The sequence below is a fragment of the Chiloscyllium plagiosum genome, unplaced genomic scaffold (genome assembly GCF_037043375.1).
Source record: "Chiloscyllium plagiosum isolate Xiang-an unplaced genomic scaffold, Cpla_swu_hap1 HiC_scaffold_51, whole genome shotgun sequence".
NCBI classification, from domain to species: Eukaryota; Metazoa; Chordata; class Chondrichthyes; order Orectolobiformes; family Hemiscylliidae; genus Chiloscyllium; species Chiloscyllium plagiosum.
The window spans coordinates 22,064,746-22,092,614 of NW_028270189.1; the positions used below are offsets into that span (position 1 = coordinate 22,064,746).

Genomic DNA, 27,869 nt, shown 5'->3' on the forward strand with positions numbered 1-27,869 from the left:
CGGGACCTTCAAACAAATCGATCCATTTGGATACCGGGGTTGTGAAATCAATCCCCATGTAGCAGCTTTTACTGACCAGAGACAATTGTAGTGTCAGGCTCATGGAAAACACCAGGACAGTTTTGGTGAAAATACATTTTATTGTTAAAGATCAGCTTTTATGGCTTTCTGCGTTGATCTTGTGATAATTTCATAGGACTGATAATCCAGAGACCGAGGTAATAGTCTGGGTACTCGGGCTTGAATCCCATCATGCCATAATTGTCAAATTTGGATTAAAAAATATCTGCAAGGAAGAATCTAATGACTACTGTAGATCCATTGACAATTGTTGAAAAAAAAATCTGTTTCACTGATGTCATTGCGGGATGGAATTTGCTATCCTTACATGGCCTGGGCTGCATGTGACTTCAGACCCATAGCAATATAGTTGAGTCTCAACTGCCCTCTGGGCAATTAGGAATGGGTAATAAATGCTGCTTAGCTAGAATCGCCCTCATACAAATCCAGAAATTTTAAAACAAATGCTCAGTAGGCTCAAGCAAGAGTGTTGTTTGCAGTTTTGCAAGTCACATTATAGCAGGGATGTGATCATACTGAGAAAATTGCAGGAGATATTTACCGGGATACTGTTTGGGTTGAAGAGTTTCAGTTGTGAAGAAAGACAGGACAGAGTGGAGTGTTTCATGCAGTGCAAAGGAGATGTGTACACGATATGATTGAGTTAGGGCACGGACAGGGTTGAATAAACGAGTTTCCCATTGATGGAGGGATCGATCAGCAGGGGCCAGAGACTTAAGGAGAAAGACAGAAACGTTTGAGAAGATGTGCGAAAAAGCTTTATCAGCTAGTGGGTGTATGGAATTTGGAATACACTGTCTACATTTTTCAGAGCGGCAGAAAGCTTCATAACCTGAATAAATATTCAGATGTGAACTTTTGATGCCAAGACATATAAGGCTGTGAGGTAAGCATTCTGAAATGGATTCAGTTCATTAGGCAGTTGTTTTTGACAAGTGTGGCCACATTTGGTTGAAGGGCCTCCTTTGACACTTTTGCCCTCGGTAGTATAATGGTTAGTGTCCCCGCCTGTCACAGTGCTCAATTCTCCGCTGGGGACAATGTAAACGTTTTAAAACTGTCGCTCCATTCCCAAGTGCGGGTATTGATACCTGTCCTTCCATTCTCGATGAGGCATATCACACGAAGGACAGTGCTGCCTGAATAAAGGTGGGGAAGGACTGCAACTCTCAGGGAGGCAGAGTGTCAGTGAACGGCCAAACACGTGACTTCTGCAAACTTCACCTTGTGACTGTGTTGGAATGAAAAGCACTTGACAGACTTGTTCCGGATTGAAGTGTTTACAAGAAGCAGGAAGTGAGGAAGAAACAACATAAACACATTCAAGTATGAGTGCAGAAACATTTCCCGCAGCACGAATTAAATTGTAAAGGACAGAGTGGCGTTTCGATACAGTGAATTTGGGTTCATTTGTTTTGATGAGGCTATTACCAGGGTATAAAACCATTAAAACATGATACAGCATTTGCTCAGTATGATGGAACATTGTCTCAGTAATTCGCACTGCTGTTCAGAGGGAGGGTTATTTTGATTGGCAAAGTTAAATTGCCCTCTCGTGTCCAGGGAGTGAATTAAGTAAGTTAGGTGAATTAGCCATGGGTAACGCGGGGATAAGGTCAGCAGTCACAGGACGTCAGGTTATACTCCAACAGGTTTATTTGAAATCATAAGAGGGAGGGATTCCCCTTCTTCAGGTGAAATATAAGGAAATAGGGAGGGGAGCTAGGTTTGGTTGAGATGCTCTTCAGAGAGTCAACACCGGCTAAATTGACTGAAATGCTCTTTCTGCACTGTAGAATTTAGTGATTCTATGAATTGTTAATGACGGTGTTTACTGAGGTGTAAAGCCATTAGATAAGATGCTGATGGGGGTGTACTGAGGATGAGATTTTATTCACTTGTCTTCTTTGAAAATTGAGAACAGTTATCCCTGATCCAAGGAAGACTTAATGGGGGTTTTCAGGTGATGAAATGTTTGGACAGAGTAAATAGGTGGAAAATTCCCTCTTTCAAGTAAGTAAACATCTAGATGTCAGGCATTCAATACCTTTGATAAACCCTTTGAAGGACAAAGCAATGATGAGAACAGAATCGCTGTCACTCCGAGAATCTGTTTTTTTTCAAAATATTTGGACATTTGGTGACATACAAGGAATAAATTTCACAAGGAGAGAGACAGCGTGTGGCTAGGTAAAGGTGTAGGGCTGGCGTGTAGTCGGTCGGAAGTTACGGGGAAACAATGTCTCAGTTGGTTGACTTTAAATGTAAAGACATTTCTTTAATGTGTGCAGCTGAATAAGATTCGGGTCCAAAACTCTGCATTTTGAAAGATTTGTCATAATATTCCACCTAAAGCATTGTAAATGGAACTGAGTGGATTTTTATTTATTGTGAAGAAGAATATGTTACATAATGAATGGGAAGTTACCAATTGCTTGGAGATCGACTTCCTGCTTTCATCACATGCGTTAAAGATGTGAGAATAAACACCATGATGTTTGGTCCATTTAATACTCAGTGAAATCTGCCAAAACAACGAGCAACGAAACTGGTGGGTTTTATTTTGCACTTTAACCCTCTGTTTTTCTAAGCAGTATTTTCCTTAAGCTGAAATAAAGTCAGAGCAAATTTGAATACAACATTAATCGTTCCAATGAGATATATCTAATTCACTTCTGATTATTACAATGAACATTGTGAGGTTTCAGGAACATTAAAATGAAACGAACAAATTAGCATGTCTTGCGATTTAATCCAATTCAGGTTTAGCCATATGAGGAAGGCCATTGAGCGACAACGTCGCCTTTATTTCCCTCACCATGGCTTCTTCACGTGAGAGAGAAAGTGACTGAAGAAATTATGTGTCAAATGTAGGTGTAAATATGACGGTAAATTTTGTCCTGTTTCATTCTGACTCAGTTATGACTCAGAATGTATCACTGACAGCTATTCATTCTGACCAGCATGGCTATTTATTGGAATTTCCTCTAATTATAATTCAAGTGAAAGCAGAAACACAATGGTGTGGATTCGATTCCGCTCTGGAACTTTCTCATCCATGACGTTCACAACATATAACCTGATGAGGTCACATGTCATCCCTCTACAAAATGTGCTGAGGAGACCGAGAAATGATGGTGGTGGGTTATTATATCGCTGTGCTCCACATTCACTGGTTCGAGTCACACTCTGGTTGTTAACTTTACACACCGCTCTGGCAGTTTTTCTTTGCACCTCACACTCTGGTATACACTGGATAGAGAATCTTGTTTTTGCCCTTCACTGCACGTGAGACTCACAAATAATCGACACCACATTAAAGTCGAAATGAAGAGTGAGAGCAGTCATTCTATTCAATTGGAGATGAAATTGGTGGAATGAGAAGGAACGCATTTTTCTTTCCGCCCGACATTCCATCTTGTCTTTCTATGAATTTACATCGAAAGAAAGAGAAAAAAAAAACAAGAGATTGGGAGCACAAGTTTATCCATTGGGGTTGTTCATGAGTATTTTAACCTAACACTTCTCACAAAGATCTATCATTATTTCAAACAGTCACTCGGAATTGGAACCGCAGAAAATTTCTCCAATGGAAAAAAATTCTTTGTTTCACAAATTTCTGCAGTGTGTGAATCATACAACAATCCATCATCCAGCGTGATCACTGACTTTCCAACTGTATAAGATCTAGCAACTTCCTTCAGCAATCGCAGCTTCTGTACACAGCCACCTGTGCTGAGCCCAGTGTCATTTGTTGCCCCCAGGTCACAGCATATTTCTTCTTCCTGAGTTTATGAGCCTTGTTCCTGATCTGTCTGATCTGTTTAATAAACCTTTTCTGTCACTTCATCACATCCCCTCATAATTCTGAACTCATGAATAAAATAAGGCGTTAGACGAAATGTTAAACCAAATGGAAGTATGCTATTCAGCCCAAGGAGTCTGCTCAACCATTCAACGAACTCATGGTTGATCTGTTTTGGAGATGCCGGTGTTGGACTGGGGTGTTCAAAGTTAAAAATTACACAACACCTGATAGTCACCTGACTAATACCTGATGAAGGAGTGATGATCCGAAAGCTAGTGTGCTTCCAATTAAACCTGTTGGTCTATAACCTGGTGTTGTGTGATTTTTAACATAGTCGATCTGATAATCTTGAATTCCTTTCAGCTCACTTAGTTCGACAAAGTTTCATCATCTTTCTGATTAACTATCTGGCACTGTTTGAAAATACCCAACCACACAGTCTCAACAGTGGTTACTGGAAAATGCCACAGATTCTTTGACCCCTGAGCAAAGAAATTACTCCTCATTTCTGAATTAAATGGGCAATATCTAATTCTGAGATTATGTCCTCTGGTGCTCTCCTCAGAGCATAGGGAAAGCCATCTGCCCGTATCTACCCTGTCAAGATCCCACGAATATTGAACGTTATTATGTGATTATAAAGTTCCCCTCCTCCTCCTTTGTTTGAAGGAGAATAATCCCAGCCTAACCAATCATTCCACGAAGTTCTACTGTATACAGAGTTAGCAACATGTTAGTAAGTCTGCGCTGTCCCTTATAGCGTCCTTATATATTATTAAGACAGGTGGAGAAATTTCGGTGAGGAAACGGGTTGAAATTTCAGGCGCAGACCGGAATTGGAATTGAAATCAGAAAGCGATTAGAATCGGATTGACCCACAGAAGGACCAAATGCAGCGAAGATAACTCTGACAAATGAGAATCTAATCATATTCGATTGACATTCAATGGCTTCAATGTAACTGAATTCCTCCGTGTAATCGTCCTGGAAGCCAGTATTTAGGAGAAATAGAACCTGACCGCCCATATAAAGAAGTTGACGACAAACACCTGTCCGTGGGTCGACTTTGTTTGATTATTAACACAACTCTTGTCTCCGTGAAGTCTACATCGTCCGCAACTCACAATTTAGATGTTCAACAGAACTCTCTGCATTTGCCGAGGTGGGTGCAGCTTCAATGCCACTGAAGGAACTGGGCATCCTCCACGACAATGCAGTCACCAATCTGTATATTGTTCAACACCTGAACTTTTATTCCCTTAACTTCTCAGGCACAATTGCAGCAGAGTGCACCACCTAGAAGATTCACTGGAGTAAGTCATCCAGGCTTTGTTGACAGAACCTTCAAAGCTCAAAAATTGTACTGACTATAAGGACAAGTTTGAAGATGCACTGAACCTCCACCATTTGCAAATTACCCTCTGAGGCACATACCAGCATGACCTGGAGAGGAATCAGTGGTAAATCCATTGAGTGGTGAAGTAGGTTGATGGGCAAAGATTTATACTTCAGCCCTCTATCTTTCATCTTTCAATTTTTAAAAATGTAGATTATTGCATGGACCAGACTTGTGCTCATTCCTTTCGTTGTTTCCTAAACTGGCGGTTGCTAAAGATCGAATATCATCCACAGTCTGTGGTCAACAATAGAAAATACCCAAAAACCTCTCGAACAACTGATCTCCCTGTCCAACAATCTTCAGGGATCTGTGAATGTCCACTCCAAGATCTCTTTGTTCCTATACACCACTCAGAATGCTCACTGTTATTGTTCCAACTCCCCAAATTCACTACCACTCATTGGTCTGGATTCAATTCCATTCACCATTTTTCCTTTCCACCTGATGGATACATCCCTGCGGTCACTGACAATATTCATTATAGTCAACTATGTATCGTCAGTAAACTTCTAAATCATGACTCCTAATAAAAAAGTTTGATTTATTGATCTACATCAGGAAACAGTGGTACTTCACTGGGAAAAATCTTCCAAACATGGTTCCTTGCTGCATGGGATGAACAACTGCCATGTTCCAATCTCCAAGGGTTGCTAGCCCAGTATCTCGCCACTACATTTGCAGATGACACAAAGATTGGTGGAGAAGCCAGAAATCATAGGGGACTGTCAAAGAATGAAGGGGAACATAGATAGACAGAAGGGTTGAGCGGAGAATTGGCAAATGGTGTTCCATTCAAGCAAATGTGAAGTGATGATTTAGGGAAGTCTAATTCCAGAGCCAAGTATACAGTAAACGGAACAGCCTTGGGTAAACTTGATGAGAAGAGAGATCTGGGAGTTCAGGTTCTTTGTACCCTGAAGGTGACTGCACAGGTGGATAGAGTGGTCAAGAAGGCATATGGCATGCTTGCCTTCACCGGATAGGGCATTGAGTATAAGAGCAGGCAAGCCCTGCTAAAATTGTACAGGAGTTTGATTCAGCCGCGTTTAGAATACTCTGCACAGTTCTGGTATCCAAATTATCAAAATTATGTGGACGTTTAGGAGAGAATGCGGAGAAGGCTTACGCAGATGTTGCCTGGTATGGAAGATGCAAGCTCTGAAGAGAGGTTGAGTAGGTTACTTCTGCTTTCATTAGAATAAACGAGATTGCTGGGACCTGATTGAGGTCTACAATATCATGAAGGGTACAGACAGGGTGGCTAAAGATAAGCTTTTTTCCAAGATGAGTAATTCAATAATGAGAGGTCACACGTTCAATGAGAGAGGTGAAATGTTTAAGGGAGATAGACATGGAAAGTATTTTACACAGAGGGTGGTAGGTGCTGGAATGCGTTGCCAGCAGAGGTAGTAGAGGCAGGCATGGTAGATTCATTTCAGGTGCGCCTGGACAGATGCATGAGTAAGTGAGAAGCAGAGGGATACGGATGCTTAGAAATTGGGCGACATGTTTAGATAGTTGATTTGGACCGGCTGAGGCTTGGCCGTCCAAAGGGCCTGTTCCTGGGCTGCACATTTTCTGTATTCTTTGTTCTTCTTTGTTCACTACACTACCAGCTGTGGGTTACAGGTGAAGTAGTGTTACTTCTGCAATCATAATTACTTATGCAAGGTAAATGAACTCACACCAGTGTACAATTGTTTCAACCAAGAGCTGAGTCAACAAGAATGAAACCTTTGTGAAGGAAATATATAATTGTTTTCATATTAGCTAAAATGTGCATACAAGAATGAAAGGTGACTGCAAACAATGGTAGATCGTACAGACAAATAGATAAGGTGCTGTGAGGGTGTAGGTTAAGCCAGATATGCTTGTACAAGCAGCAGTTATAAGCATTTGTTTCTGCAAAAAAACAAAACAAAAAAGAAACCCAATTGAAAGGTTTTAAGGTTCAATATGGTTGGGGTAAGGGAGGAAATGTCACAAGTGGGGGAAATAGATCGCAGTGAAGGAGGATATACCTAACAGTTAACCACAGCCAGGATGTGGTGAAAAGGCCAAGTAAAACCTGTACTTTGTTATGCACAAGGCCAGATAAGGCAAGAGAGAAACAATAGTAATGGGCACCAGGTTTGGAGTAGTGAATCCTATGTATTTGCTAAACTCTGCGAGTCTATTTCAGGGACCACGCTTGCAAGTGTATAATAAACATACTGATTGCTTCATATCTTGTTTCGCATGAAATTATTGAAGTGAGTGGGTGAAGTTTCTAACAATTGGGGGATTGTCCGGGATATTCTTCCATCACCGGGAGGAGTGGTTGGCCCTGGACACTGGGAAGAGGCCTCCCATTCACAATTGAGGAGCGGTTTCTTGTCCCGGTTTTGTCCACTCCCTTGGGCGGCTGGTACGTATCCCACAAAGAGTCATCTGAATCAGACAGTGAAAGAAGGTCGATAAAAAATATGGAAAAAAAGGGGCCAGGCAACTCTGTGCACAGACCAACGTCAGAAAACTGAATTTTAAGTATTAACTTGGTGGCCGGGAAAAGGGGTATTTAATCGCTGAGGGACTGGTGAAAGGCCCGAGAAATGGGGGGTAGGCAGAGTAAGTCGAACTGTCACGGAGTAAAGGAAGAAAAAGTCCCTGGTAACTTTCCTCCTGAAAGTCCGTTGGGGAGGATGTTGAGGGAATGGACAAGTAACACTTGTACAAGGGAAAAAGATAAAAAGAAAATGATTGAATATTGTTGTTTAGTATGGACCAAAGAACCAATCCTCCATCCAGCTGTCTTCTGGCCAAAGTATGATTCGGATGAGGATTGGGTATGTCAGTATTTAGATTTGTATGTGAATAAAAAATAAACTTTTAGTCAAGAAGAGGCGGACTATGCATCCTGTTGGAAGGGAAGTTTGGGAATGATGGTAGTAAAGCCAAAGGATTCCCCCTCTGCCCCCCCCCCCCCCCCCCCCAGTCCCTGGGATAGTTTTTCCTGTTTGCACTCCCGCCCCCCGTACCATAAAATCAGATTAGGTGAAAATGGGGGAGAGGAGAGACAGACAGACAGGGACAGGAAACGGATGACCCACAAGAGGAGAACGAAGGGGCGGTGGAGAGGGATGTTGTTGTTCCCGACCCTCAATCCGCAACAAAAGGAAGGGAAGATCAAGTAGATGTAGAGGAGGCCTCTGGAGTAACTAAACGAAAGCCTAAGAGGGAAAAACAAAAACAAAAAAGGGGAAGAATATAAAGACTTCTCCCCTTCGCGAGGTACCAATAGGGGACAAAGAGATTGGGTTTGTAAGTGCCCCCCTCACCAGTGGGGAGGTCAGAACATTTAAAAAGGAGATGAAGGTCCTGGTTGAGGGTCCGGTAGGGCTGTCTGATCAAATTGATCAATTCTTGGGGCCCAGTCTGTATACTTGGGCTGAGTTAATGTCTATTTTGAATGTACTATTTACTGGGGAAGAAAGGGGACTTATGTCAGGAGCAGCCATTAAAATATGGGACAGGGAACTTCCCATTGGGAATGGGGATACTGGACAGGGAGAGACGGAGGTTCCCCTCAGAGACACACAGTGGTAAAATCAAAACCCGGAGCATAGGGAAGAAATGATGGAATTGAAAGACCTGATTCTAAAAGGAATAAGAGAGGCAGTTCCGAAGTCGCAGAATTTGACTAAAGCCTTTGAAGTTAACATAGAACATAGAACATAGAAGAATACAGCGCAGTACAGGCCCTTGGGCCCTCGATGTTGCACCGATCCAAGCCCACCTAAACTACACTAACCCACTATCCTCCATATACCTATCCAATGCCCTCTTAAATGCCCATAAAGAGGGAGAGTCCACCACTGTTACTGGCAGGGCATTCCATGAACTAACGACTCGCTGAGTGAAGAACCTACCCCTAACATCAGTCCTATATCTACCCCCCCTTAATTTAAAGCTATGCCCCCTTGTAATACCCGACTCAATACGCGGGAAAAGGTTCATACTGTCGACCCTATCTAACCCCCTAATCATCTTGTACACCTCAATCAAGTCACCCCTAAACCTTCTTTTCTCTAGTGAAAACAGCCCCAAGTGACTCAGTCTTTCCTCATACGATTTTCCTTCCATACCAGGCAACATCCTGGTAAACCTCCTCTGCACCCGTTCCAATGCCTCCACATCCTTCCTATAGTATGGCGACCAAAACTGCACACAATATTCCAGATGCGGCCGTACCAGAGTCTTATACAACTGCATCATGACCTCAGGACTCCGGAACTCAATTCCTCTACCAATAAAAGCCAGTACGCCATATGCCTTCCTCACCGCACTATTTACCTGGGTGGCAACTTTCAGAGATCTGTGTACATGGACACCAAGATCCCTCTGCTCATCCACACTACCAAGTATCCGACCATTAGCCCAGTACCCCATCTTTTTGTTATTCTTCCCAAAGTGAATCACCTCGCACTTAGCTACATTGAATTCCATCTGCCACCTTTCTGCCCAGCTCTGCAGCTTCTCTATATCCTGCTGTAACCTGCCACATGCTTCCTCACTGTCAACAACTCCTCCGACTTTTGTGTCATCCGCAAACTTGCTCACCCAACCTTCTAACCCCTCTTCCAGGTCATTTATAAAAATGACAAACAGCAATGGTCCCAAAACAGATCCTTGCGGAACACCGCTAGTGACGGCACTCCATGAAGAAACTTTGCCATCAACTACTACCCTCTGTCTTCTTCCATCCAGCCAATTCCTAATCCAAACCTCCAACTCACCCTCAATGCCATATCTCCGTATTTTCTGCAGTAGCCTACCATGGGGAACCTTATCAAACGCCTTACTAAAATCCATATATACCACATCTACCGCTTTCCCCTCATCAACCTCCTTCGTCACCTTTTCAAAGAATTCAATAAGGTTTGTGAGGCACGACTTGCCCTTCACAAAACCATGCTGACTATCCTTGATCACATTATTCCTATCCAGATGTGCATAAATCCTATAAGTTGAAGAGGAGAAAGATGAGACACCCTCAGCTTTCTTGCAAAGATTAAGAGACTCAATGCGGAAATATTCTGGAATGAACCCTGAGGACCCAGTGGCACAGGGTCTTTTGAAAGTATATTTTGTGACAAAGGCATGGCCAGACATACAGAGAAAGATACAGAAGATAGAAGGGAGGAGTGAAAAACCATTAGATGAATTATTAAGAGAGGCACAGAAAGTGTTTGCAAAGAGAGACGTTGCGAGACAAAACCAGAATGCAAAAATGATGGTAGCTACGATTGATGAAGTAGTTAAGAAAAGAATGGAACCAATAATGAGCAACCGGAGCGGTGGGTGGCAGCATGTAGGACAGAGAGGAAGAGGGAGAGGGAGAGGACAAGGGGGAGCATTTGATAGAGGGTTCTGGCGACAGGGACAGAGATGGAAGTCTCCACAGGCAGAATGTTGTTATTGCAGAAACTCGGGTATTTTAAGCGGGAGTGTACTGATCTACAAAGGGAAGTAAGGGCAATTCCGCTCATGAATTTTGATGAAGATTAGAGGTGTTAGGGGTGCCTGCCCCCGGGGAGCCACCAGGATAAATTTGAAGGTGGGACCCTGTGGGGAAGAGGTAGTCTTCCTAGTAGATACCGGGATAGCACGGTCATCACTAAATTTTAAACCAAAGAAAGTAGGAATGTCAACACGGTCAATTACTGTTTTCGGGGTAAAAGGGGAAAGATTTACTGTTCCAGTATTTGAACCTATGATGATAGAAGTTCCGATGGATACAGTCACAGGGGAACTGTTGTATATCCCTGATATAGGAAGTAACTTACTAGGGATAGATTTAATTATCCTCTTAGGACTGGAGATTTGAATTCAGGAAAAAGAATTAGTTGTACAAATGACAATGTTGACAGAAGATGTGGAGAGAGAGATAGACCCTATTATATGGGCTAGAGAAGGGAATTGTGGAAAAGTACAGATCCGTCCCCTAGAAATAACTTTAAAATGGAAAGGGGACGTTGTTTATGAGCGACATTATCCCATTTCCATAGAAGGTAAACGAGGACTGCAGCCAGTAATTGAGGGGCTAGAGATGGACTGTTGGAGCCATGTATGTCTCCTTATAATATCCTAATTCTACCAGTGCGGAAATCTTATCGATTGGTGCAGGATTTGACAACATTGAATCGAATAGTACAGATCAGGCACCCAGTGGTGCCAAATCCCTCTACGTTATAAAGTAAGATCCCTCATGACCACAAATGATTTAGTGTGATAGATTTAAAGGATGCCTTTTAGGCTTGTCCCTTGGCGGAGGAAAGTAGGAATTTGTTCACCTTTGAATGGGAAGATCCCAAGACAGGACGGAAACAGCAATACCGGTGGACCGCGCTCCCCCAGGGGTTTACGCAATCCCCAAATTTATTTGGACAGATGTCAGAACAAATATTGGAGAAATTTATCAGCCCCAAAGGAACTACCCTGTTGCAGTATTTAGACGACCTCTTAGTAACAGGAAAGAGAAGAGAAAGAGTAGTAGATGCCACTAAAAAAAATGTTGAATTTTCTTGGTCAGCAGGGACTGCGAGTATCTAAAAACAAAATACAATATGTGGAGCAAGAAGTGAAATACTTGGGACATTTAGTTAGTGAGGGAAAGAGAAAGGTAAGCCCGGAACGGTTAAAGGGAATAGTGGGGATTCCGTTGCCCAGGAATAAACAGAAATATCTTAATTGTTTGGGTTTAACTGGATACTGCAGATTGTGGATTGATTCTTATGCTCAAAAGACGAATAAATTAGATCTCAAACCATTAGAGGAGGAACCAAAGTGTCTGAGTTGGGAAGAAGAGGAAAAATAACAATTTAAGTAATTCAAAACAGATCTGATCCATGCCCCCATGTTAGCCTTACCTTCTCTAGATAAACCTTTCTACCTCTTTGCTACCAAAGGTAAGGGAGCGGCTTTGGGAGTATTAACCCAGAGGTGGGGAGGAATGAAACAGCCAGTAGCATATCTTTCGAAGCTCTTGGATCCAGTATCCTGGGGGTGGCCTGAGTGTGTGCAGGCCCTGGCTGCCACTGCATTGTTGGTGGAGGAAAGCAGAAAGCTTACATTTGGGGGAGCCCTAATAGTAAGTACCCCACACCAAGTGAGAATGATCCTAAACCAAAAAGCTGGGCGATGGTTGACAGACTCGTGGATTCTGAAGTATGAGGCAATATTAATACAAAAGGATGATCTAGTGTTGGTCACGGACAATTGTTTAAATCCAGCTGCCTTTCTTTGGAAAGGGAAGGAGAATCTCCTCAGAATCCAGAACACAACTGCCTTGACGTTATAGAATAACAAACTAAGGTCCGCATGGACCTGAGAGATGTTCCACTTCATGCAGGAGCCTGACATTTTATAGACGGATCATCCCGGGAGACTGAAGGGAAAAGAAATAATGAGTATGCAGTCGTAGACGGGACGAAAGGTAGTGTGGTAGAGACAGGAAGGTTGCCAAATAGGTGGTCAGCTCAGACCTGCGAACTCTATGCATTGGAAAGAGCCCTTAGGGCATTAGAAAATAAAGAGGGAGCAGCATACAGTGACTCAAATATGCATTTGGTATTGTGCACACTTTTGGAAAGAATTGGCAGGAAAGAGGACTGATCAATAGCCGGGGGAAGGAATTAGCACATGAGGAGCTGATTAAATGGGTCTTGGAGTCTCTATTACTCCCCTGAGAAATAGTGGTAGTGCATGTAAATGGTCATCAGAAAGGAAATGGACCAGAAGTTAGGGGGAATAGATTAGCCGATGAAGTGGCTAAGGAAGCAGGCCTGGACCCACAAGGAGTGCTGATTCATTCCCTAATACCTACTGTCCCTGATCCCTGGAAGCTTCTATACTTACTGAAAGAGAAGAAAGAGAATTGAGAGATTTAGGGGCTACAAAGACAGCTGACGGGCATTGGAAGTTACCTGATGGAAGGGAAATGTTAAACAAAATGATGATGCGGGAGATTATGGCCGTCCTACACCAAGGCAGCCATTGGGGAGTACAAGCAATGTGTGATTTAGTTCTTAGGGAATATGGATGTAAAGGAATATATACAATTGCTAAATAAATATGTGAAGGATGTATAATATGCACAAAGGTAAATAAGAAAGTCCTGAGAAAACAGACCCCGGGAGGAAGAGACCCAGGATTGAGACCCTTCAGAGTGTATAAGAAGATTATACTGAACTACCCAGAGTAGGAAGACTAAAATATATGCTGGTCATAGTAGATCATCTACCTGGTTAGGTTGAGGCATACCCTCTATCTACTGCCACTGCAAGTGTGATGTCTAAAACAATATTAGAGCACATAATTCCCTGATATGGGCTCGTGAACCATATAGATTCCGACCAAGGAACTCATTTTACCTCTGAAGTGTTACAGGGGGTAATGGAAGGTTTGGGAATTTTCTGGGAGTTCCATGCTCCATGGCACCCACCATTATCAGGAAGGCTTGAGAGAATGAACCAAACACTCAAACGACAGCTCTCGAAATTGATAATAGAAACCAGACTCCCTTGGAACAAATGTTTACCTATAGCTCTCTTGCAAGTACGAACAGCCCCAAGGAAAGATTTGGGACTAACCCCGATGAAATCATACTTGCATTACCTTATCTGGGAAAGAACGGAGAATTGACAATTCCCGAAACTGAAGACTTGTTCTAAAGAAGTATATACTGGGCTTGTCCGCCGCTTTGTCTTTCCTCAGGAAACAGGGTTTATTGGCACAGACTCCGCCCCTTGAATTCACCGCCCATCCCATCCGGCCAGGAGATTGGGGCTTAGTAAAATCATGGACAGAGACTAAATTGCAGCCGGACTGGGAAGGGCCATATCAGGATCCTTTGACCGAAACGGCAATAAGGACAGCGGAGAAAGGCTGGACTCACTACACACGGATCAAAGGGCTAGTAAAATGTCCAGTTGAGGAAGAAGTCTGGACAGCCTAAACAACGCAAGACCCGCTGAAACTCAGGCTGAATAGACTTAGAGTAACTGATTATACAGTGGCGATACGAGCGCGGGATTATTTATGTAGGATTGTGTATTAAGGTTTTTTGTGCTTCAGCACAATTTTTAGAATGTTGGGGATGCTTAGAATTATGATGCTAGCTCTCTTAGTATTGGGATTTTGTCAAATATAGTTTTCATATGTGTGATTAACGGTCCCTGAGTCTGATAATCAGCAAGCAATAGATCTGATGCATGTAACTTAGTAAATTGTGGGGATGTAGATAATCAGAGACAGTACCGCAGCTCAGAGATACATCTTAAGTCCATTGGGGATGGTACTTGGTATAATGGTCTCGTCACAGTACACTGGGCCCTCCTTCCGACCAGTTTGCGATTGTCCCGATAAAAAGTCTAACCCAATATACCTAATGATAAAGAAAACCACATGGCTCAAAGCAATTCTGGGAGGTGGGGGGAGGGTGTGGGCACCTATGAAATACAATTAGATAAAACATTTGGGATAGAAATGTAAGCAAACGGGAAGGATTTCTCGGGCTATTGTTTTCAAATTAGCGTAGGACAGGGAAAACGGGCAGAACTATTGGATAATAAGGTACAACCTTTCACCCCTCCCGATGATCCTAAAGTAGTAAAAATTATAGAGATGAAGGACTTGAAACAGACCATCAAAATAGAAACTGGATACGGGGATGCAAATGCCTGGGTTGAATGGTTAAAGTATAGTGTAAAAAGTCTGAACAAGAGCAATTGCTATGCATGTGCCTCCAGTAGTCCAGTGGCCCAGGTGGTTCCCTTTCTGCTTGAGTGGAAGTGAGACAGGAAGGACATGATATGTATGATAGCCCTGTATCAGGATGCGACTGCATGGAATGATAGGAATTGTACCTCCCTATCTCTTATTTTCGCTCCCTTGGAGAAGAAAGATTCAAAAGCCCCGCTATGTTTTCAACCGCAGTTGGAAATCACACGTCGTGTGTGGGTAGAGGAGGTACAAATCGGTCTAGAGATTTGGGGGAGCTGAAAGTATGTACAGAGATTAAGAATGTCACCAAAACGGACAAGGGAGGGAACTACTCAGCACCAAAGGCTCCCCGAGCGGATCTGTGGTGGTACTGTGGAGGCGAAATATTGAGACCCACCCTACCACCGGATTGGAGAGGGATATGTGCAATTGTACAATTGGTAATTCCATTTATCCTGGCATTTGAGGAGGAAAAGATAGTGGGGAAAAAGGGAAGGAGTAAGAGATCACTGTTAGACACTTCTTTCGATGACAGGATTTATCTCGATTCTGTAGGAGTCCCTAGGAGGGTACCTGATGAGTTCAAGGCTCGTAATCATATTGCAGCAGCCTATGAGTCAGCTCTCTTTTGGTGGGTAACAATTAATAAAAATGTAGATTAGATAAATTACATTTTCTATAATCAACAGCGATTTATAAATTATACAATAGATGTGGTTAAAGGAATATCAGAACAGCTTGATGTGACAAATAGTATGGCATGGGAAAACAGAATGGCCCTCGATATGATTTTAGCAGAAAAAGGGTGTGTATGTGTGATGTTAGGAGGAAGCTGTTGCACCTTTATTCCTAATAACACGGCACCTGATGGTTCAATTACTCGGGTGCTAAGGGGATTGACTACCTTAGCAGAGGAACTGGCTGAGAATTCAGGAGTAGACACATCTCTCACGGGATGGCGTGAATCATGGTTTGGAAAATGGAAGGGGGTGGTGGTTTTCATCCTTACTTCCCTGATAGTAGTAGCCGGGGTATTGGTAGCCATTGGCTGTTGCATCATGCCCTGTATACGAGGACTCACCCAAAGACTGATTCAGACAGCCTTAATAAAACAGATACCCCTAAAATGGAATCAGGCAGAGGAACTTTGTCGATTAAATAATGAGGGGATGAGTGAGTCCAAGATGGATGAAATCTCCGGAATGATGCTTCTGAATTTTGGGGACAATGCTTAAAAGAAAAATGCAGAAGATAACAAATGGTAATTAAAGAAAAAGGGGGAAATTTTGGGATATAGGTAAAGTAGTGTCACTTCTGCAACATAATTATTTATGCAAGGTTTATGCACTCACACCAGTGTATAATGGTTTCAACCAAGAGCTGAGTCAACAAGAATGAAAACTATGTAAAAACAATGACTGCAGATGCTGGAAACCAGATTCTGGATTAGTGGTTCTGGAAGAGCACAGCATTTCAGGCAGCATCCAAGTAGCTTCGAAATCGACGTTTCGGGCAAATGCCCGAAACGTCGATTTCGAAGCTACTTGGATGCTGCCTGAACTGCTGTGCTCTTCCAGCACTACTCATCAAGAATGAAAACTATGTGAAGGAAATATATAATTGTTTTGTATTAGCTAAAATGTGCCTACAAGAATGAAACGTGCCTGCAGACAATGGTAGATGTGACAGACAAATTTGAATGTGCCTGCACTTTTCCAACACCACAGCTTCCTCACTTTCTCCAAATATGCTTAATGAACATGAAATGAAAATGTTAGCATCAGCAGTTGAACAAGACCAAATAAACACATTTTTTGAAATATCTATAGTGAAAACTTGTTTGAGAACATACAACAAATCAGATCGAACAACATCTCTTGCCGTTAGAACCCTTGGCCCTTCATAATAAAGAATAACCATGCTTTGACCAACCAGTATGGTGTATAACGACTGAACTGAAATACCAGAGGATAACGATTGCATTTATTGAAGGGAATGATAACCAGATCCTTACTGTGATAGTGGGAATTGATCTCAGGAACAATAAGATATTTACTGTGATTATTCCACTGAACAGTAATTAGATGGTCATGAAGATCTTTGTGTGGCTTTATGTGCAGTGTTTTGTTTGAACATTGATTTCAGTAACATTGAGATATTTTACAAGATTGACAATTGACAGTTAAAGATAAGTTTTAAAGGCAACATTTAAAAAAATTGTCAGTTTTGTTTAGCGAAACACAATTCTAAGTTTATGAAATCTCTACTGTGTGGAAACAGGCCATTTGGCCCAACAAGTCTACACTGACGTTCCAAAGAATAATCCACTCGGCACCATTCTGCTCTCAGATTACTGGACATTTACCCCTGACTAATGCACATAACCTACACATCCCTGAACAGAACGTACAGCTTAGCATGGCCAATGTACCTAACCTGCATATCTTTGGATTGTAGGAGAAAACCAGAACATGCAAACTCCACACAAACATATGGCCGAGGATGGAATCAACCCCAAGTGCATAACACTGTAAGACAGGAGTGTTAACCACTGATCCTCTGTTCTCAATGCCCAGCCCCCATGTTCAAGAGGTCTATGTAGCTGTTCATTGGTTCTCTTGTCCAGATACTAATTTATAATTGATATCGCTTTAATTGTGCCCGGAATTTTGAGATTTGTCTCAAAGTTAAGAAGAAAACGAGGAGCAATTAATATGAGAAGTTGAGAGAATAGAAAGCACAGTAAATTTAAATTACAGACTGTGAGAAACAATGCTCACTTACTTCAATAATTTCAGCCCAAGACAAGATCTGAAGCAATCAGTTTGTTTATTAGACGCTTGCAAGCGTGGTGCCTGGAATAAGGCACACAGAGTTTAGCAAATACATATCTTATATAGGATTCACTACTCCAAACCCGGTGTATCGAAAAGATTCCTGAAGGGCTTATGCCCAAAACGTTGATTCTGCTTCTCTTGAATGCTATCTGACCTGCTGTGCTTTACAGGCACAACGCTCTTGCTATTAGAAATATTTGACTGAACATTCAGAGACAATACTAAAATTTACCTCTGTCAATTTACTTTACTGCGCTTTCTATTCACTGAAGTTTTCATGTTAATTGCTCCTCTTTTTCTTCTTAAATCTGATACAAATTTCAAAATACAGAACACAATAAAATTCACATGAATTATAAATTTACATTCTGGGCAAGAAAACCAATGGAAGGCGATATAGAATTCTTGAACAGCCTACACATATGAATGAAAAAGCAATTCCTTCGAAAAAAAATGTTTCCACGTCTGTATCGTTTTCTCAATTCAATAATCCTGCAAGTAGTTTATAATTGTCAGTTGATCTCTCTGAATGAGTAGCTAATCAATGTCAATGTAACAGCTGAAACATTAACAACAGATTGATAACTGGGTGTTAAAGACCTTATTTGAAGCCAACAAATGTTTGGTATTTACTAGAATCCCACCAGAAAACATTCTTGAATCATAATATAAGAAGTGAGATATGTGAGAGATGTGCAAACCTTATTTTTAAATTAACAAACTCGAATATTTTCAAAGCATTTCAATCTTACGGTCAAAATGAACAGGTGAATGGAAAAATAAAAACAAGCTTCTGACAATTCATAAACTGAACAACAATTACATATTCACTTTGATCAAAGGACAGAGGAATATTTAGATGAATCACAACATTTAGTTACATAGTAGGTAACCAGCTGACTGACAAGTAATAGGTGGGAGCATTTGTTAGTTTCCTGAAGAAGATATCAACTTTATTTCCAATTTATAGCACGACAGAATAATGTTTAATGTGTATCAATTGTTTGAACTTGCCCCTTTGCAACAAAATAAAGGATCAATCTCATCGTAATCTTTAATTCTGCAACATTTTCAAATATTCTCCAGGAACTTATAAGCAATAGAATTAGATACAGGTATCCCCACTATCTGAAAGTACAGCGTTATTATGAAACCTTACATAAGCTGAAAAGGCGTAAATCGAAGAAGCTTGAATCTTTTTCCTTTTTTTTCGTAAAAGTGAAAATCCTCTTCAGATTTCTTCCAGTTAGAGAAAGCAGGGACAGATGTAAGTCTTTTGTAAAAGCAAAGTGGCTAAAGCAAACTTTCCAAAAGTAGGGGATACGTGTACACATATTTCTTGGTAACCTGACTCAAATAAGTATCACATTTTGTGATTATTCTTATAATAGATAAAAGCAGATCTAATGTTGGATTGAAAAGCAATTCAATCTGTGCTTGTGTACTCTCTAATCACCATTCAGAGCAGCTCTTGATATATTTCTGTTGAAGTTGTGATTTGAAACCTTCACTCGGGTCTAGTAATAGAGACCCTGCCACAGCTCCACAAGCTCCTTTCATAATGTTCCCACTCAGGACGGCAGGACTGCAATATTATGTTTAATGTGGTAACTCAAATCAAAACTCATCAGCTGTTTATTGCAGTAATTTGAATGGGAATTAATCAGGTAGTTTCTGTGTGTAATGGACTGGAAATTAAACAATATTTTACAATAACAATGGAATAAAGGAATGGTAAACTTAAATAAACAGGAATCTCATGACAATTCTTTGAAAGACAAATTGACAAAACTGTGTGATCATTGTACTTTGATTTCTAATATGCATCAGTCACTCAATGTGAATATTCAGCTGAAGACAATTTCCCTTCCTTTCAACAACGTACAACTTTCACAAATTCAAACTGAACAGGCATTGAAAAAGGAAGGAACAAGCAGATGGTAATTCGATTTTCTTTACATAAACATGCGATTAATTTTAAGTAAGTTTTATATACGTAAAAAGGAAACTTATTGTGGTTCGAAATACAATAAATGTGAGCATGAAGTGAAATATAATCAAATCAATTTAACTGTGTTTTCTCAGTTAAAATACAGTTCAATATTCAAAGTAATCGAGTGATTGTACACTGCAATATCTTTAATTCAGTGCTGAGATATAATTCCATATTTATACCCCTTAGAGTGAAGCAAACTTGTGCCAGGAGTCAGAGGGGGTAGGGGAGGTCCTGAATGAGTACTTTGCTTAAGTATTCACGAGTGAGTGGGACCTTGTTCTTTGTGAGAACAATGTGAAACAGGCTGATATGGTCGAACAGGTCGATATTAAGATGGAGAATGTGCTGAGAATATTGAAAAATCATGGGGATAGATAAGTCCCCTGGGCCAGAAAGGATATAACTTAGGTTGTTATGGGAAGGGAGTCAAGGGATTACTGTGTTTTGGCGATGATCTTTGCATCCTCACTGTCCACTGGAGTCATACCAGATGATTGGAGGGTGGCAAACGTCATTCCCTTATTCAAGAAAGGCAACTGAAATATTCCTGGGAATCATCGATGAGTCAGTCTTACATCAGTTGTGGGCAAATTATTGGAGAGGATTCTGAGAGACAGGATTTATGATTATTTGGAAAAGGATAGATTGATTAGAGATGGTCAGCATGGCTTTGTGAGCGGCAGGTTATGTCTCACAAACCTTATTGAATTATTTGAGGATGTGACAAACACATTGGTGAGGACAGAGTAGTGGATGTGGTATGTCTGGACTTTAGCAAGGTGTTTGATTAGGTTCCACATGGTAGACTCATTTAGAAAGTAATGAGGTCTGGGATACAGGGAAACCTGCCTGGTTAAATAATAAATTGGCTGGCCCATAGAAGACAGGGTGAGATTAAATGGATAGTTTTCAGCTTGGAGCACGGTGACCAATGGTGTTCTGAAGGGATTAGTTCTGGGGCCTCTGCTCTTTGTGATCTTTTATAAATGACTTGGATGAGGAAGTGGAAGGGTGGGTTAGGAAGTTTCCAATGACACGAGAGTTGGTGGAGTTGTGGATACTGTGGAGAGCCTTTGTAGGCTGCTAGAGGACATTGACATAATGCAGAGCTGGGCTGAGAAGTGGCAGATGGAATTCTACCTGGGAAAATGTGAAGTTATTCATTTTGGAATTTCAAATTTGAGTGCATATTTTCAGATTAAATGCAAGATTCTTGACAATGTGGTGGAAAAGAGGGATTGTGGGGTGCACGCCCATATATCCCTCATAGCTGACATCCGAGGTGATAGGGTTATTAAGACAGTGTATGGTGTGTTGGCTTTCATTAGCAGGGATATTGAGTCTAAGAGCCACGTGTTTATGCTGCAGCTCTATGGATCAGTGGTGAGACTACACTTAGAATATTGTGTTCGGTTCTGATCACCTCATTATATATAGGATGCGGAAGCCTTAGAGAAGGTGCAGATGAGATTTATCAAGATGTTGCCTGGACTGGAAGGCATGTCTTCTGAAGAAATATTGAGGGAGCTGGGGCTTTGCTCATTGCAGTGAAAGAGGGTGAGAGCTTACTTGATAGCTTTGTGTAAGATGATGAGAGGCATAGATAGAGTGGATGATGAAAGACTTTTCCCCACAAAGTGGCATAATTTTAAGGTGAATTGGGAAAGTTGTGTGGAGATGTCAGAGATAGTTTCTTTATAGATAGTGGTGGGTGCGTGGAATGCACTGCCAGTGGTGGTAGTAGATTCAGATCCATCAGGGACATCTAAGCGACTCTTGGATAGGCACATGGATGATAGTAACTGAAGGGCATGTTGGTTCGTTTGATCTTAGAGTAGGATAAAGGATCGGAACAACATCGTGGCCAAAGGGCCTGTACTGTGCTGTACTGTTCTATATTCTATGGACTGAAATGAACAATTATTACATATTAGCAACATATAGATTTTCAAAACTCTATTAGCATACTTAAGAATAATGATAAATTTCATCTTGCTATTTGACTGTGCTATCTGCAAAAATGACCAGAAATTATTGTAGGGAAAAGTAATTAGGCTTTTCTAAATTTATAAGGCTGGGATTACACAGATCATTCAAATGAGCAAAAGTCATATTTATAACAGTGCGAGTTGCAGCAGAAATAATGGATTCTTTTGTAGGTGCATTGATTGGAAATAAAATTGATTTTTATATTACTGTATAGGTACTAGGGAATATTGGATTAAATTCAGATATAAACTTCACTGCTGTGTTAGCAAGACTAAACTAAAGCATATAATAATTATTATCATGCAAATGCCTTAATAATTACTGTTAGAATTCTGGAAAAAAAGATATATTGCACCATTTTTCAAACAGTCAATAAATTAAATTGTGAATCTCAGAATACTTGTTACCCAGACCAATTATTATGCAAATTATTGTAATGGTAATGACTTAATAACTAATGCTAAATCCTAAACAGATACATTGGTTCAATAATTTGTCAGCCTGTTGCTCTGAAATTGATTGGATATTTATTAAGATCCGTAAACTGAGGGACAAAATATAATAGCTCACTTGATAGAATTGAGGGAAAAAATGAGACAGTGTTTATTGAAAAGGATTGTTTTTGTTTAAAAATGCAGTTGATGCAAGAATAATATATTTTCCTCCATTGGTTTTCTTGTAGAGACATTGTTTTTTTTAATTGTCATGATTCAATGTTGAGACACTTGTGTCAGAGTCTGCAAAGGGGAGAGTGAGAGAGAAAGAAATTTTAAAAAAGCAGAAAGGAAAGGAACTGGCGAGCAGAGGAGCTCCAACTGTAGTGTCTCACCCTGCTATCATCTTATTGGGTGAGCTGGAATGCAGACTAGTCAAGGAACAACCTGACACAGTCATACGCTCAGAATTTTAGCTTACAATGTCCTAGACACCACCGTCGCCATCCCTGTATGTCCTGTCCCACCGGCAGGACATGGATGTCACTGAAATGCTGGGACATGCAGGGTTATGGACTAAGATTGGCAGAATGTGATCAGTGTGATTTATTTAACATTTCTCCAGAATATTAAACTCCAGTACAATTTGAAAAGTTATTAGCGTCATCAGACTTGAACTACAAATGTCAGAAAAAAATTATCAGGAAGTTAAAGCACAGATCGAGGCCACTTGGCCCATCCCATATGTGTTGACTGTAATAGAACTCCCTAGGCTTTACAGCTTTTTGTACTCACCATTGAAAGCAACAATTTCAGACTGTGAACTCTGCCAAATATGCTTTTATAATCTGTTTTATAAATGTATTTCTTTGACAGCTGCACACCTTGTTTCCTTGTTTCTTTCCCAGCCCTCACTCCATTCCCTTGGCCTTGCGGGACGACCATTTCTGCTGTTTAATCTCTCCTGCATTCCCCCGTGTGACAGACTGCCTTTTTGTCCTTGTCTCACTCCCACCTTGCTCACAACTTGTGACATTTCTGATGGTTCCCAGACCTCTGTAACTATCACTGCGCCCCCTGGGTCAATGGCGCGAGTTTTGAATTCTCTTCCTCCTGAGATAATCAGAAATCTTTCCGGTTGCAGTTTCCCCCAAACTTTATTTTGAAAAGCAAAGCATTTGTGTCAGAGTCAAGTTTTTGTGAGCCTTCATCCACAATTCCCAGCATTTGGATGTAATTTGTGACCTTCTCACAGATGTGTAACGTTACTGGATTGGCTATGCTAACATGGCCGCAGTGTGCAATACAGGTGGGTTGGGCTAGCCATGGGTAATGTGGGTTTATGGGGATATGGTGGGTGAGCAGCTCATTGTGGACTCGATGAGCCAAATAGACTCTTTCTGCACCCACTGGATTCTGTGATTCTAACTAGTTGTGATTGTTGTCACATTTTCCTCATGCCAGGTTCATTTAACTCAGATACATATGATTCTGTGGGTGCTCGCTCACTCCTTCCCTTCAGTTTTACATCAATTTCATACTGTATGTGAAGGTGGGAATGGGTGTGTAAATATAAATACTCCAACCGAAACCCCTCACAGGTCAGGACATGTTTCTGCTACTTTCATCACTCACAAGGAACAGGAAAATAAAGGTTCAGTCACAAATCTTACAGGAACATAGCGGTTATAATTACCAGGAAAGGCTGAACAGCTGAAAACGCTTTTCTCAAGAGGAGGCTCAGAGACAGCCTGGTACAAGTAGAAAGCTTTGTGTCTGTGTTTTCAGAGATTTGTGGTTGAAATCATTGGGTTGGAAGCATGTTTCATTGCCCCAGATCATCAAAAGTGCTATCTAAATGTGCATCTTTCTTTCTATCTGTCTGAGTTAACAATCAGATGGACAGGTCAATGTCTGAGTGTCTTACTAAATCCCTGATTGAATGTCTCCCCCTCCAAACTCAGGTGCCTCACCACTCACTGGGTCATGTGGAAACTCTGCCGTTACAATGAGAACTGTTTTTGCTGTCACCACTCCTCGTGCTTCCGCCTAACCCCGACTTCCCTTCATTAAATCCCAGCTGCCTCTAGCCCTCCCACATGGACATGTTGAAGAGCATGACAGGAGAATGGATTGAAACCGAGAGTTCAATAGCCAGAATGAAATAGAAAGAAGAAAATAAACGGTGATTGTGGATCCCAGGAGATACAGACTCCAGGATTAGTCCTTGTGGGAATTCCTGCAGTAATACAAGACAGCATTCCATGATGAGTTAACCCGGGTGGCAAGGCAGGGAGCCACTGAACATGGGGCAGGTTGAGTTCAAACACAGGAGGTTTGTTCAGTCAGTAACAGTGTGTTCGACATGGAGGTGAAGTGAACAGTGAGGGGAAATGTTACCACAAGCTGCCGATGGATAACTTGCATTGGAACAGGAGGAGGCCATCAGCCCCTCAACCCTACTCTGCCATTAATGATGATCATAGCTGATGTGTGACCTAACGTACAACTTTCAAAACCCTCTAATTTCATCAATAAACTCCTCTGCAACACACAAGATGAGTATTGTAAAACTAAACATCTGCAAATGCTGGGACATCAGAAACAAAATCAGAAATTGCTGGAAAAATTCAGTAGTTCTGGCAGCATCGGTGGAGAGTGAACTGTTCGTGTCCAGTGACCAGCTGCAGCTGTCCATTCTGCTGTTTCTGTCACACTGGAACAGGTTCTGGTGCGGGGGAATGAGATTGTCAATAACAACTGACAAAATAGGAGGATGTACTCAATCAGAATTAGGAATTCACTTACCCCTCCCAGTGGGACACACACCGACAAAGTCACACTGCGGAGAGGCCGTTCACCTGCCCCACGTATGGGAAGGGATTTACTCCATCTTACAATCTGCTGAGGCACCAGAGATGGCACAGTGGATTTCGACCCTTCACCTACTCCATGTGTGAGAAAGGATTCATTCAAATCTCTCACCAGCGGAGACATTAGTGCATTCCCACTGGAGAGAGGCCATTCACCTGCTCAGTGTGTGGGAAAGCATTCACTCAGTCCTCTGACCTGCTTAAACACCAGTGAGCTCACTCTGGGGAAATGTCATTCACTTGTTCTCTGTGTGGGGGGAGATTCACTCAAATGCAGCACCTGCGGAGTCTCCAGTGAGCCCACACAGGGGAGAGGCCATTCAGATGGTCAGTGTGTGAGAGGGGATTCAGTAATTCATCCTGCCCCACTGAGAACCCAGTGAGCCCAAACCGCGGGAGAGCTCATTCAGATGCTCAGTGTGGGAGAAGGGATTCAGTGATTCATCGCTCCTGCTGAGACTCCAAGGAGCCCACACTGAGGAGAGACCGTTCAGATGCTTAGTGTGAGAGAAGGGATTCAGTGATTATTCCTGCCCCAGAGACTCCAGCGGGTTTACTCTGGTAGGAGCTGTTCACCCCTCTGTGTGACAAGGGATTTGCTGCATCTTCAACATGATTGAGAGACCAGTGAGTGCTCACAGGGAAGTGGTCATACACCTACACCGTGTGGACTGCAGGATTCTCATTCTGATGTTACTATCCATCAGAGTCAGGAGTGGACCTTGTACATGATGACACTGTTGGAGTATTGATGTTGTTGTTGTTAACCACATTAACTGGGCTGGAGTTGACTGAACTTACATTGCCACTTTCTGAACCTCAGGATGCCTCTCTGGGCAGTAAGTGTCCACAAACAGCAATGTGACAAGGAGCAGGGATCATCTGTTTTGATTTAAATTGTGATTGCAGCACGGCTGCTTCACAGCCTTGGAGTCCAGCCTTGGCCAACAGCCTGTGTGGAGTTCCCACATTCTCCCCATGATAGTGTGGGTCCCCTCCAGCTGCTCTGGTTTCCTCCCGCAGTCCAAAGATGTGCAGGTCAGGTGGATCAGTCCTAAATTGACCACAGGATCCAGGATTGTGCAGACTAGGTAGATCAGCCATGGGAAATGCAGTGTTACAGTAAGAGTGCTCTCGGCGTGATGTTCTTCAGTTGGTCGGTGGGGTTTGATGGGCCAATGCTCTCCTTCCACACTGTCGTGATTCTATTCTATGATTGAGGATAAAGGCTACACAGCAGGGTGTCCTTGGAGAAGGAACATGTGGTATGCATCAGTGCTCTCGATGCCTTCAGATAGAGGTGGGCATCTCAGGGGATACAGTGCTTTATCTCCACCATTGCCCCCCTCCCCACAACTCTACCTCGATTTTGTCCCTTCTCATTCTGTCACTTGTAATGGTTTGCTTGGCCAGTAATGGGCTTTGTTTATAAATATTCAATTGGTAACACAAATGGTTTACTGCTGGTGATTATATGTCTAGATTAGAGTGGTGCTGGAAAACCAAAGCAGGTCAGGCATGATCCGAGGAGCCAGAAAATCAATGTCTTGGCAAAAGCCCTTTTCCAGCACCACTCTGATCTAGGCTCTGGTTTCCAGCATCTGCAGTCCTCACTTTTGCACTGCTGGTGATTATATGTTAGCCAAAAGCAAAATGGCGTAATGATGATTTTGATGGTGGAAAGGTTGCTGTGATAACATTTCTGGGTCGGAGAAATGGGGAAAAAGAACGCTTCACAGCTCATTGAACGAGAACTGAAAAGCTGTTAAATCAAACCTCAGACAGGGAGGCAATATTTCCCTGAGGTTTGAGTAACTGGAAAGTGATGGTGTCCGGGAATAGACAGGATTTTGTTTTATAGGAGGTTGAAAGCTTTAAAACTGTTATATTCAGACAGTTCAATTAATTTTCTTTAATTTTATTTGCTGTGCAAAAAACTTTTACAACATTTTAAAGCCAAAATGTACAAACCTTGTGTTAAAGATAAATGTTACATAAAATCCATCAAACCATCCCTCACTGAAAACTGTTGTGCAAGTGCAATCTCCTGGAGAATCCTGCCCTGCCTACTCCTTCCGACCCGGGCTCCATGACTATATACATACCTGGGAGATAGCAGCAGGAGGAGGCCATTCAGCCTTTCAATCCTGCTCCACCATTCAATGGGAAACAGCTGACCATCCAGCTCAGTCTCCTGTCCCTGCTGTGTTCCAATCCCCTTTCATGACTTTACCTCGAAGAACTATATCGAAGTCCTCCTTTGGCTTCACTGCCTTTTGTTCCAGTGATGTTGATGTTGCTGTGTTACTGTGTAGGTGTAGGCAGGGGTAATGTGATGGTGCTGCCTACTGGAGGATGTACTCAGCATCCCTCATCATCCTGCAGTAACATCAACCGGGTTTCAGCAACTAGAGATAGATACCATTTCCAGGATATGGGCATCACTGACTCAGCCAGCATTTATTCCTCATCTCTAGTTACCCTTGAGAACACGGTAGTGAGCTGCTGTCTTGAACCACTCGCAGTCCATTTGGTGCAGATAGACCGACAATGCTGGGAGGGAGAGTGTTGCAGGATTTTGGCCCAGTGATTCTCTATCTTTGGCTCTTCAAATATTGTTAAACTTAATCACCAGTCTGCAAATCTTCACCATCTCACACCCTGTATAAAGGAATATGTCCAGATTAGAA

The 27,869-nt window shown here is 41.9% G+C and overlaps 1 long non-coding RNA gene across 4 annotated transcripts in view; it reads right to left on the bottom strand.

Annotated features, from left to right (window-relative positions):
• Positions 1–3,376: 3,376 nt before the first annotated feature.
• The window catches only part of LOC148135057 (uncharacterized), a 72,273-nt gene continuing 47,780 nt past the window's right edge, over positions 3,377–27,869 (bottom strand). For 3 of the 4 annotated variants that reach the window (XR_015755450.1, XR_015755453.1, XR_015755452.1), the window contains one exon: positions 27,082–27,840. This is a non-coding gene — a long non-coding RNA (uncharacterized LOC148135057). Of the gene's footprint in view, positions 3,508–27,081; positions 27,841–27,869 lie in introns of those variants that run through there. The other variant, XR_015755454.1, reaches the window with a different exon arrangement.